Here is a 13,650-nt window from a genome sequence, read left to right on the forward strand (position 1 = left end):
CCTTCCTTCCTTCCTTCCCTCCTTCCCTCTTTCTTTCTTTCTTTCTTTCTTTCTTTCTTTCTTTCTTTCTTTCTTTCTTTCTTTCTTTCTTTTTCTTTCTTTCTGACAGAGTTTCACTCTTATTTTCCAGGCTGGAGTGCAATGGCATGGTCTTGGCTCACTGCAACCTCTGCTTCCCAAGTTGAAGCGGTTCTCCTGGGGTGGAGACCAGGTGCCAAACAACTGGTAAAAATTCAGCTAAAGTTTTAATAAGTTGCTAAGGCTGAGTATGGCTGGGATAGAAATATGGATCCACTGGGAGCAGCAGACACACGGGGAATTTGCACCTGTTCACAGGCTCATCTTCATGGATGGCGTTGGGTGCTATGAGAAAGACTGGGGATAGAGTGAGAGATGAGAGAAAGCCTGCCTTGTGGTGCAAGCCTAGGGGAGGGGAGCATTAGCCACTGCTGGAGAAGAGCCATAAGACACTGGGAAAGGTTGGCAAATCCTGTCACCCTCAGTGCCCATTGCAGCTGGGAGAAGGGAAAAGAAAAATTCCTATCCTGATGGGCAAGGGGCAAGGGTGAGAAGGCCCCACCCCCAAGACCCAGGGACACAGTGCCTGCCTAAGACTGAAGCAGTACCAGGACAGCAGAGAACAAACAACCTCCACGCAGTATACACGCACACCTTCCAGCCCCAGGCTAGCAAGTATCAAGTAACAAGTAGTAGTCTGCTGCTGGAGAAGGATCAAGAGCACATGGAGAAGCCAGGCATGGCGGCACGTGCCTGCAGTCCCAGCTACTCAGAAGGTTGAGGCATGAAGATCACTTGAGCCCAGGAGTTCAAGACCAGCCTAGGCGACATAGAGATGCAGGATCTCTGACGTGCAGGATCATAGACAAAGTCTGGAGCTGAGGGTGGAATAAGATCATTGAAGAAAAAAACCCTCCTGGTTCCACCTTAAACACAAAGGAATGCTAGAAGAATTTGAAGCCCACGGTGCACTGATGGTAAGCCAGTAACAACAAAGGCCAAACCCAGCTCCATTCTTGTCCCCTACACTTAAGGCCTAGCAAAAGAAAAGGCATGCCCATTTCCAGTCATAAATACCATTTACCTCATCTCTACCATCCCATGCAAGATGTCTGTCTGTAAACAGAAAATTAGAAGACATACAAAGAAACAAGATAAAATAACATATTGTCAAGAGACAAAGAAATCAACAACCAAGGCCAGGTGTGGTGGCTCATGCCTGTAATCCTAGCAATTTGGGAGGCAGAGGTGGGTGGTTTGCCTTAGCCCAGGAGTTCAAGACAAGCCTGGGAAACATGGCAAAGCCCCGCCTCTGCAAAAAAAAAATACAAAAATTAGCCAGGCATGGTGGTGTGCACCTGTGGTCCTAGCTACTTAGGAGGCCGAGATGGGAGATCACCTGAGCCCAGGGAGGTCGAAGCTGTAGTGAGCTGTGATTGCGCCACTGCGCTCCAGCCTGGGCGACAGAGCAAGACCCTGTCTCAGAAAAATAAATAAATAAATAAAAAATAAAAGAAAAGGTATAAAACTGTAGATTATCTGGCCTTTTCTCATTGTGAGGGTGGATGTGATACTCTTTCCAGCTTTCTCCATCCTAAGTGGAGGCTGGAGGGGAAAGTGGGACAGTTGTGGAACATGCACACACATTCTTTGAATGCAGTGGAAGTGACTCTGCACAGCTTCTGAGGCTGTGTCATAGAGGGTGAGGCAGCTTCCACTTTGCTCACTGGAGTTCTGAACTACTATGTCAGAGGTTCAATTACTCCGAGATAGCCAGGCTGTGAGGAAGCTGATTCTCAGCTGTCGTATTGACATGCCTTACCTTGGAGTTCAAATCAGCCCCTAATCAAATTGGATTCTGTATTTCTAGCCATTAAGAAATCCGGGGAGATCAATAATAATAACAGAGACATTCAGAGAAGCACAGTGCCTCTCTGGAAAAATGAAGGGAGTTTCGTCCCACTCAGCCATGGCCCAGACAAAGACAGTTGTAAGCAAATGGAGGTGATGATGGTTTTGTTTAACTGTCCTGGCACATCAAATAGCCAGTCCAATTCCCCCACACAAGTCTTAGCAACAGGGGAATGCAGAATATCCTAAGATTGCTCAGTGGGGCCCAACTGTCATCAGTGGGGCAGCAGCCATCTAGTGCATGATGTGATCATTAACTAGCCTGTGACAGAGAACATCTGATGGGTACAAGCTTTGAGGGCTGGGAGGAAAACCTCAGGGACTTGAGGAAATCCTGGAATCCTGGTCACAGATCACTTGGTCATCTATCTACAAGGTCCTTTGTAAAGTTTCTGTTCTTTTGGTGGATTCAAAGAAGATTGGAGTGAGCTAGAAGATCCCTTCCTCTGATATTGCTTTTGGGTCCAAGGTGTAGATGGGTGGTTTCATCTCAGGTGATGAATGGCAGTCTGGAGTGCTGTGTTGAGAAGGATTCTGAGGTTCTGTCCAGGTTCAGCAGGAAAGAGCTCTGTGGTCAATTCGTGATGTATCCCACGGAGGCAGGAAGTGGAAGAGGCATATTTGCTCCATATTTGTAAGCTGTCTTAGGTTGGTTCCAGGGAAGCGGACTCTGAGGTGGGGATTTGCATGCAGGAAGTTTATTGGGGCATGCATTCAGGAACATTTGCGAGAGTGAGAAAGCCAGGTTGGGCAACAGAGGCCTCCTCAGTCAATCCTATGGGTGTCTCTGGAGTTGTCTTCCATTGAGGCCAGGTGTGAACCAGCCATTGATGCAGCCAACACTCCTGAAAGTTGGGGGAATGAGGTCCTTTTTTGTCCAGGCAATCATGTGCCCAGCTGCAAGGGATGAATGATGGGTGATCCAAATTATTATGACTACTCCATTCCTCCTTGCTAGTGACCAGTCTAGGGGTAGGTGTGTGACCTCATCCAGTCAATGACATTGAAGGGCAAGTGTGCTAGGGGCTCCAATAAAGACTCTCCTTCTTGATAAAGGAGACGTTAGAAGGAACGCTTTCTCCTCTCCTTTCTTCATTGGGATGTGAAGCTTGGAGTTTCAGCAGCTATTTTGAGAGCAGGAAGGAGATATTTCCCACACACCATGGATGTCAGAGTGAAGGGCCTGAGTCTGGGTGACCTCACTGAACCATTGCACCAATCCTGAGACCTCTCACCACCAGCTTCCTTGGCATGTGAAATTAACAAGCCTCATAATTTAAGCACTTTAGTCAGGCATTCTGCTATTGCAGTGGAATGCTTCCTGAAACAGTTCCCCTCAAAGGAACACCATTCAATGAGTACATGGCTGCCTGTATCCAAACTGAGTTCTGTGAGCCAAGAAATATGGGAATGGCTTGAGGATAGGACATCAGGTCTCCTGGAAACATTTCTTATTTTTGTTTTCCTAGCGTAGTTTGCATCAGAAAAATGCACCTTCCATGCTCCACATAATCCTGGAGGGCTGTCAATCACAGACCCACATCCCCAGGCCAACAGGGCAGGCACTATTACCCAAGATAAATCAATCAGACTTCATCTCCTGGGAATTTAAACCTTAAATGAAGACACAGGGTGGGGACTCCCATGCTGTCTCTCCCAAGAGCCTCTTGTTGGGTCCTTTTGCATCCTCTTTTTCTTTTTTTTTCTTTTTTTTTTTTTTTTAGATGGAGTCTCACTCTGTCACTAGGCTGGAGCCAATGGCGCGATCTCAGCTCACTGCAACCTCCGCCTCCCAGGTTCAAGCAATTCTTCTGCCTCAGCCTCCTGAGTAGCTGGGACTACAGGCACGCGCCAACATGCCTGGCTAATTTTTTGTATTTTTAGTAGAGATGGGGTTTCACCATGTTGGCCAGGATGGTCTCAATCTCCTGACCTTGTGATCTGCCCACCTTGTCCTCCCAAAGTGCTGGTTGCACCCTCTTTTCTCTCTACAAGTCTAACTCCACACTGCAGGCAGAGTTATCATTTAAATGCAAATCTGATCTTGTCACTCTCTTAAAACTCCTCAGTGGCTCCCCAGTGCTTTTGGGATCAAGGCCACCATTCTTCTAGTGGACTATGGACAAGCTGATGGATATTCTGTGGGATACATCACAGCCAGCTGGAGGCATGGGTTTATAGGTGAGGGATGGCAAGGATATGGGGGTGTTCAAAGGAGGAGAAGGGACCCTGGAAGAAATTGTGATGTCATTCAGGACTACAGGATAGGCATGAATGGAAGGGCTATGTGTTGGGTAATTACTTCGTGCAGGCACCTGCCAAGTACAAGCACACCTGAGAAGCATCAGTCTCCCCATTGTGTAGCAGAAGAACCAACACTCGGATGGGTTAGATAACTTGCCCAAGGTCATAGAGCTTGTCAGAGGTAAAACCCGAAATTGAACCAGATCACTGTCCTCAATTTCAAAGTCCACTCCTTTAGCTACAAGTCCATCCACCGCTTTTGTGACAGACATTGTAATGTGCTCCCCAGGACCCCTTTAGGAATTGCTATGGTTTGAATGTTCACGTCCGCTCCAAAATTCATGTTGAAACTTAATCTCCAATGCAACAGTACTAAGAGGAGAAGCCTTTGAGAGGTGGTTAGGCCATGAGGGCTCTGCCTGCGTGGATGGGATTAGTGCTTTATAAAAAGGCTTGAGGGTGTGTGTTCACCCATTCATTCCTTCTGCCATGTGAGGACAAGGTGTTTGTCCCCTCTGGAGGATGCAACATTCAAGGCACCGTCTCGGAAGTAGAGAGCAGCCCTCACCAGACACTGAATCTGCTGGCACCTTGATCTTGGACTTCTCAGCCTCCAGAACTATAAGAAGTATATTTTTGTTTTTTTATAAATTACTGAGGTTGAGGTTTTTTGTTCCAGCAGCACAAATGGACTGAGACAGAAATGAAGGATTTATTCCCATGGCTTCTGGGAACGCTGCCAGAAGACAGCCCTCAGCTATTAGCCTTCTTTGGAGATTGTCTCAAGACAAGAAAACGGTCTCATACCAAGGTCATGCCTCCTTCCAGAGGCAGCCTTCATCCAACAACTGACCAAAGCTGGGGTACAGAGACCTGGTCCAGTTGCCCTAGTTCAGGTCAACTCCAAAGGGCCATCCCAACTGGAGAGCCCCTCCCAGAGTCAGCTAAACCTTCAATGAGACTCTGCAGCCGCACCGCTCCCTCTGCCCAATCCTGCCTCTGTCCCCTCCCATCCTCAGGTGTGAGCCCAACAGCACGCCCCATAAACATCCTGCAAACTCATCTCCATCTAAGTCTGCTTCCCTGGGAACCCAGCTTGTGACAGACCCCAGATTTCTTACCAAGAATTTGTTTCTGCTGTTTCCTCTAACTGAAATGTGGTTCCCCCAGCCTCTCTCTCTCTCTTTTTTTTTTTTTTTTGAGACGGAGTCTCGCTCCGTCGCCCAGGCTGGAGTGCAGTGGTGTGATCTTGGTTCACTGCGACCTCCGCCTCCCAGGTTCAAGCAATTCTCCTGCCTCAGCCTCCCAAGTAGCTGGGACGACAGCTGCTGGGACTACAGTGCCACCATGCCCAGCTAAGTTTTTATATTTTTAGTAGAGACAGGGTTTCACCATATTAGCCAGGAAGGTCTCGATCTCCTGACCTCGTGATCTGCCCGCCTCAGCCTCCCAAAGTGTTGAGATTACAGGCATGAGTCACTGCGCCCGGCGTAGCCTCTCTTTATCAAGATGTTCTTGCTCATTCTCTGAGTGAGAGTGGCGTGAACACAGCTCTGCCACAGTCACGCTGGTTTCTAGCCATATACCTCATGACTGTTCCTACTGTAGTGCCTTAGCTTGTGGTATACCCCCAGTCCTCCTGGAATGTTCTTCACCATCCTAACCCTACCACCTTAGCTGGACTCAGAGGAACAAATATATAGGACTGACAATTACAGTTGCTCAGGATGGTCACTGCACAACTCCCGGGGGCACCATTCCCAGTTCAGCGATCAACCTGTCCAGCATCACTTTGCAAATTATGCTACAGGAGGTTGAGAGCCAGGCTTTGGGTCAAAAGGACCCAGATATGAATCCTGGTTCTGCTGCTTATTAGCTATGTAGCTTTAGAGGAAACATTAATTCTTGTTTCCTTGGTGTTTTCATCTGCAAAATGAGGGTATACCATACCGTAGTGATTATTTTTACTTTTATTTTTTTTGAGATGGCGTCTCGCTCTGTCACCCAGCCTGGAGTGCAGTGGTGCGATCTTGGCTCACTTTGCAGCCTCTGCCTTCCGGGTTCCAGCAATTCTTCTGCCTCAGCCTCCTGGGTAGCTGGGATTACAGGCGCACACCACCACGCCTGGCTAATTTTTGTATTTTTAGTAGAGACGGAGTTTCACCATGTTGGCCAGACTGGTCTCGAACTCCTGACCTCAGGTGATCCACCTGCCTTGGCCTCCCAAAGCGCTGGGATTATAGGCAAGAGCCACCGCGTCCGGCCCATATTGTATTGATTCTAAGATGCACAGTTTTTCATTTTCACATCTCTGAAATTAGGCTATATCTTACAATTGCTGGTATGCTATATTTCTAATCAGTAGCATTTTTTCTTTCTTGGTGTTGATAAAATCACGGTGCATATTATAATTAATGCCATGGTAGACTTGTTGAAAGATGGAAAAATATCTATCTCAGAGGAGGATGGATAAGACCAGCATGGGATGCCCAGGGTGTCACCCACCCTGTATCCCCTCAGTCTACCCTGAGGGTCACCTGCAGCTTCTTTGGAAGTTCTTGTACACCATGTAAATGGAGCAAGTCATTTCCAACCCCCCTTTCTCAGTTTCCTTGTCTATATAAAGGGTACATAATAGCACCACCTCATAGAAGGTTTTTTTTCTTTTTTTTTCTGAGACAGAGTCTTGCTCTGTCACCAGGCTGCAGTGCAATGGCGTGATCTCAGCTCACTGCAACCTCCGCCTCCTGGGTTCAATCGATTCTCTTGCCTCAGCCTCCCGAGTAGCTGGGATTATAGGCGCCCGCCACCACACCCAGCTAATTTTTGTATTTTTAGTAGAGACGGGTTTCACCATGTTGGCCAGGATGGTCTCAATCTCTTGACCTCATAATCCGCCCACCTTGGCCTCCCAAAGTGCTGGGATTACAGGCGTGAGCCACCGCACCCGACCTTTTTTTCTTTTTAAAGAGGGTCTTGCTCTGTCACTCAGGCTGGAGTGCAGTGGCACAATCATAGCTCACTGTAGCCTTGAACTCCTGGGCTCAAGCAATCCTCTCACCTCAGCCTCCTGAGTAGCTGGTACTACAGCTCATCAAAAAAAAAATTTTTTTTTAGAGACAACATGTGTCTAAATGCTTAGGATGGTCTCGAGCTCCTGGGCTCAAGCGAACCTCCCACCTTGGCCGCCCAAAGTGCTGGGATTACAGGCGTAAGCCACTGTGCCCAACTCTCATACAGTTTCATGAGGACAAAATGAACTCGGGATGGCAAAGTGGGTGTGCCCTGTGTCAGCCTGCATGCTGCCAGGTGCAGCTCTCACAGCCTAGGCTGAGGCCATTGGCAATGGCAATGCAGTCTCTGTCTGTCTGCCTGGCTTTGGTTCATCTCTGGCTGTTGGGAGATTCGAGGTGAGGTAGGAGGTAGCTCCTCATCCCAGGTAGGCAGGAGGACCTGGGTGGCAGTCCTCGCTCTGCCAGCTTGGGTGAGTCTCACTACCTCTCTGAGGCCCAGCTTCTTATCTGTATTAGTGATCTCTTGGGCTTATTGTAGGACTAAAAGTTTGTGAAGGTAAAGTGCTTGGCGCATGGTAGATGCTCAGTTTTAAAACAGAACTTCTGCCTGGCCAAAAGAAAAGACTGGCTGGGGGCTGACATGGAGGCATATGGCCCAGTGGCCCACTCCTGAAGATGGTGAAGGTAGTATAAGTGTAAGAGCCCACACTCAGAGCCTGTCCCTACCTGCTGAGACTCCAGGATTAAAAATCTGAAGTACAGCCGGGTATGCTGGCCCACACCTATAATCATAGCACTCTGGGAGGCTGAGGCGGGTGGATCACCTGAGGTCAGGAGTTCGAGACCAGCCTGGCCAACATGGTGAAACCCCATCTCTACTAAAAATACAAAAATTAGCCGGGCGAGGTGGCGGGCACCTGTAACCCCAGCTACTTGGGGGGCTGAGGCAGGAGAATCGCTTGAACCTGGGAGGCGGAGGTTGCATCGAGCCAAGATCGTGCCTTTGCACTCCAGCCTGGGCGACAGAGTGAAACTCCGTCTCAGAAAGGCTAACAAACAAACAAACAAACACCTGAAGTACCACAGGCATCTCAGATCATTCCTGCCTCCAGGCTGGAAGGACTCTGTGATGTGATATTATAAGAAATACACGCGTGTAATCCTGGCACTTTGGGAGGCCGAGGCAAGCGGATTGCTTGAGCTCAAGAGTTCGAGACCAGCCTGGGCAACATGGCAAAATCCTGTTTCTACGAAAAAAATACAAAAATTAGCCGGGCATGGTGGCACACACCTGTAGTCCCAGCTGCTTGGGAGGCTGAGGCAAGAGGATTGCTTGAGCCCGGGAGGTAGAGGCTGCAGTGAGCTGAGATCACGCCACTGCACTCCAGCCTGGGCGACAGTGAATATATACTTATTTGGTCTCTGCCTATGGTTCCTGAGATAGAGATCCTAAGACCTTGTAATTTCCTGAGCAATAGGGGAGTGAGGAGAATCTTTTGTTCTGATATTCGGTCTTTGACCCCAGTTCCTGACACAAAGCTCCAAAAACCTTTTTAATTGCCTGAGTAATGGGAGCACGTAGCACAGCTCCTAAATCCCTCAGGATTCCCCGGGTGACAGGAGCTTCTTTTGTTCTTACGAGGTGACTCTTGGGGGGCTCCTGGACAGCCTCAGAATGGGGGTTGGTTGCCAAGGGAACCAACCATGTGATTAGAGAGTTGGAACTTTCAGCCCCACCCCCTATCTCCAGGAAGGGGAGAGGGGCTGAAGGTTGAGTGGGTTACCAGTGGCCAGTGATGTAATCAGTCACGCCTATGAAATGAAGCCTCCATCAAAACCCAAAAGGATTGGGTCCAGGGAGCTTCTAGGTTACTGAACACGTGAAGGTGCCTGGAGGGTGGTGCTCCCAGAAGGCGGGGAAGCTCTGTGCTCTCTCACTCCCACGTCCCTTGCCCTGTTGACTTCTTCACCTGGCTGTTCATCTGTCCTGTGTAATATGCTTTGTAACAAACCTGTAAACATAAGTGCTTCCCTGAGTTCTGTGAGCTGTCCTAGCAAGTTAACCTAACTCGAGGGAGTCGTGGGATTCTTAGTTTGCAGCCTGTCATTCAGTGGTGACGACCTATTACTTGCAACTAGCCTCTGAAGTGGGGGCAGAGTTGTGGGACTCTGTGTGATCTGATGCTATCTTCAGGTAGAGAGCATCAGAATGCATCTGAACTAATTGAATTAGAGGACACCCTCTTGGTGTCTGCTAGAGAACTGCTTGGTGTGTGGGAAAACCTCTCACTCACACATCTGCTGTCAGAAGTGTTGTGTTGTGTGGTGTGTGAAAGTAGAAAAACATTTTTTCCACTTACCTCTCTCTCTCTCTCTCTTTTTTTTTGGAGACAGGGTCTGGCTTTGTCGCCCAGGCTGGAGTACAGTGGCTTGATCTCGGCTCACTGCAGCCTCTATCTCCCAGGTTCCAGCCATCCTCCCACCTCAGCCTCCTGAGTAGCTGGGACTACAGGCACATGCCACCATGCCTGGCTAATTCTTTTTTTTTGGTAAAGACAGGGTTTTTTCATGAACTCCTGAGGTCAAGCAATTACCCACCTCAGCCTCCCAAAGTGTTGGGATTACAAGCATGAGCCACTGCACTGGGCCTCCACTTATCTATTTTTTGTTTGTTTGTTTGTTTGTTTTTTGAGACAGAGTCTTGCTCTGTTGCCCAGGCTGGAGTGCAATGGTGTGATCTCAGCTCACTGCAACCTCCACCTCCCAGATTCAAGCGATTATCCTGTCTCAGTCTCCTGAGTAGCTGGGATTACAGGCAAGCGCCACCACACCCGGCTAATTTGTGTATTTTTAGTAGAGATGAGGTTTCACCATGTTGGCCAGGCTGGTCTCGAACTCGTGACCTTGTGATCTGCCCACGGCCTCCTAAAGTGCCGGGATTACAGACATGAGCCACCGCGCCCAGCCCACTTATCTCTTATAGACCCCAAACCTCCAACCAAGTTTCATCTCTGACCAAAAACCTCTCTGCCACCTTGCTGTACGGACCAAGATTCCACCATTGTCACGCTTTCCTGGCATCTCAGGCTGGCACATTCCACATCTATTCTAATCTTCCTTCAGACACTGTTTCTCTCCTATGATACCATTAACTAGGAGTTATCCACTCTCTACTTGAATGCTCCTAGCCATGAGGATCTCCCTCCCTCCCGAGACAGCCTCCTTCAGCAGAGTCCAGCTGTCTCCTGTGCAGTTCTTCCTTATATTCAGCTCCTGCCTGACCCTCCCAGGCCCCCATGCTCAGTCCTAGGTCTGTCCCTGGGGCCACCCAGAAGTGGTCTGCTCCGCCTACATCCCCATCCCCACAAGGATGAAATGTTCCTTATAGGACAAGGTGTATCTACCATTTCTTTTTTTTTTTCTTTCCTTCCTTCCTTTCTTCCCTCTCTCTCTCTTTCTTTCTTTCTTTCTTTTTTTTTCTGAGACAGAGTCTGTCTTTGTCACCCAGGCTGGAGTGCCCTGGTGCAATCTCAGCTCACTGCAAGCTCCACCTCCCGGGTTCAAGCAATTCTCCTGCCTCAGCCTCTGGAGTAGCTGGGGCTACAGGCACGTGCCACTACACCTGGCTAATTTTTGTATTTTATTAGAGACAGGGTTTCACCATGTTGGCCAGGCTGGTCTCAAACTCCTGACCTCAGGTATTCCACCCGCCTTGGCCTCCCAAAGTGCTGGGATTGCAGGTGTGAGCCACCATGCCCGACCCATCATTTCTTTAAGAAAATGAAACACCTCTCTCTTTAAATATATGCCTTTCTTTTTTTAAGTGGAAAAGTAATCCATGTGCATTGTTGAAAACATGGGAAATGTATGTCAAAGTAGAAAGATTAAAATTACCCATAATTCCAACTCCCAGAAACAACCACTATTAACTTTTACTTCTGCCTTCCTATTCATTTTCCCCATAATTGAGCGCATAGTGCATAGACAATTTGGTGCTCTGCTTTTTCCACATAACATTATTACAGGAATATTTCGATGTACCATTCAAATTTCTTTCAAACATGATTTTTATTTTTAATGATTATGTAGTACACCATTGTCTAGACAATTTACTGATCGTTCCCAATTGTTAGACATTTGGGTCATATTTAATTTTTAACTATGATGTCACAATGCTGTGGTTAAAAAAAAGTTGTATATAAAGTATTTTACCGCTTTCAAATTATTTCCTTAGACTCATATCCTAGAAGTGTTACCACTAGGTCCAAGGGTTGTAGGTGTTTTAAAGACGACATTCTCCCAACTTTTTTGTCTTTAACAGCTTTAATGGGATGATAAATACAGCTTGAGAAACATATTGTGTGACAAGATGTCACACCAATAGCCAGACTGTAAAACTGTACACAACATCCTTTTATAAAGTTTTATCATTTGTTTTCAATTTTATAAAGATGTCTTACTGTACTGGTCATTTATATCTTATCATTCACACACCAGCAGTACAGATCCCAGGGACAGCGCCTAGGACTGAGGTGCTCCAAGGAGGACAGAGGCAAAGGCATGGCATTCTGCTGAGAAAAGACTTGTAAGAGCAATTCATTATTTTATTTTATTATTAAATTTGTTTTTAAATTATTATTAAAAATTTTTTCATGATGAGGTCTCACACTGTTGCCCAGGCTAGCATGCGGTGGCTCCAGTACAGCTTACTACAGCCTCCACTTCGAGGGCTCAAGCAATCCTCCTACTTCAGCCTTCTGAACAGCTAGGACAACAGGCGTGTGCCCCTATGCCTGGCTAATTTGTTTTAGTTTTTGTAGAGATAGAGTTTCACTATGTCGACCAGGCTGTTCTCAAACTCCTGGCCTCCCAAAGTGCTGGGGTTACAGACGTGAGCTACTACGCCCAGCCCAATTCATTACCTTAAAACCAATTTTTACTCATGCTAAAATCATATGAGTGGGCCGGGCGCGGTGGCTCACACCTGTAATCCCAGCACTTTGGGAGGCCGAGGCTGGTGGATCACAAGGTCAAGAGATCGAGACCATCCTGGCTAACATGGTGAAACCCCGTCTCTACTAAAAAATACGAGAAATTAGCTGCATGCGGTGGCGGGCGCCTGTAGTCCCGGCTACTCGGGAGGCTGAGGCGGGAGAATGGTGTGAACCTGAGAGGCGGAGCTTGCAGTGAGCCAGGATCGTGCCACTGTACTTTAGCCTGGGCAACAGAGCGAGACTCCGTCTCAAAAAAAAAAAAAAAAAACTCGTATGAGTGTCCATTATATGTACTTTTTCCAATATTAAATACTGTTTTTCAATATTTGCAAATTTGATAGGTAAAAATGAACACATTTTTCATTTTCTTCAAATTTTTTAAAATTTTATTAATATGGAATACTTTAATATTTATTGGTCATTTGTATTTCTTCTCGTGCAAACTGTCAATGTCACTTGTCTCTTTATCTGCTAGGGGTCTTACTAGGTGTTTTACTTGTTGATTTATAAGAACTCTATATATTAAGGATGTTTTGGAAGCCAACTATTATCTCAACTTGTTGTTTGCCTATATGTTTCATTTGTGAGTTTCTGTAGAGATCATTTAAATTTCATGAGCCAAGTCTATCAGTTTTTTATTTTGTGATTCTTTTTTCTCCTTTGCTTTTTTTTTTTTTTTTTTTTAGACAGGATCTCACTCCCGTCGCGGAGGCTGGAGTACAGTGGTGCATTCACGGATCACTGCAGCCTCAACTTCCTGAGCTCAGGTGATTCTCCCACCTCAGCCTCCTGAGTAGCTAGGACTACAGGTACATAGCACCACGCCTGGCTGATTTTTTGTATTTTTGGTAGAGACGGGTTTTGCCATGTTGCCCAGGCTGGTCTTGAACTCCTGGACTCAAGTGATCTGCCTGCCTTGGCCTCCCAAAGTGCTGGGATTACAGGTATGAGCCACTGCACCCTGCCTTCTCCATTGCTTTGTAATTTAGGAAGTCTTCCCCAACTTGATGAATATCTGTTTCTATTTTCTTCTAGGTTTTAAATGTTTGCTTACATTTAACTGGATTCCATCTGGAGTTTATTTTTGTATACATTTTGAGGGAAGGATCTCTGTGGATCTTCTTTTTTCTTTACCCAAATAGTAAATCAATTATGCCCGAAATAGTTTTGGGTGCCCCCACCAGCCTCATCACCCATGGAAAAAGCTTTCATTCTTTCATGTCCTTCCTAAAGTGTGGGGACCAGAACAGGAACAAATAATTCTTAAACAATTAAATGAAAGCCTAAGCTAGATTCTTTTCAGCCTTCTTATAACAACCCTGAGAAGGAGATTGATTATCAGTCCCACTTATGGATGAGAAAGCTGAGGCTCAGAGACGTAAAGCAACTTTCCCGAGGTTAACACAGCTAGTCTGATCTGGAATTAGAACATACATTGTTTGACTACTATATCCCAAGGCCTCAGCATT

The sequence above is a fragment of the Pan troglodytes genome, chromosome 21 (genome assembly GCF_028858775.2).
Source record: "Pan troglodytes isolate AG18354 chromosome 21, NHGRI_mPanTro3-v2.0_pri, whole genome shotgun sequence".
NCBI classification, from domain to species: domain Eukaryota; kingdom Metazoa; phylum Chordata; class Mammalia; order Primates; family Hominidae; genus Pan; species Pan troglodytes.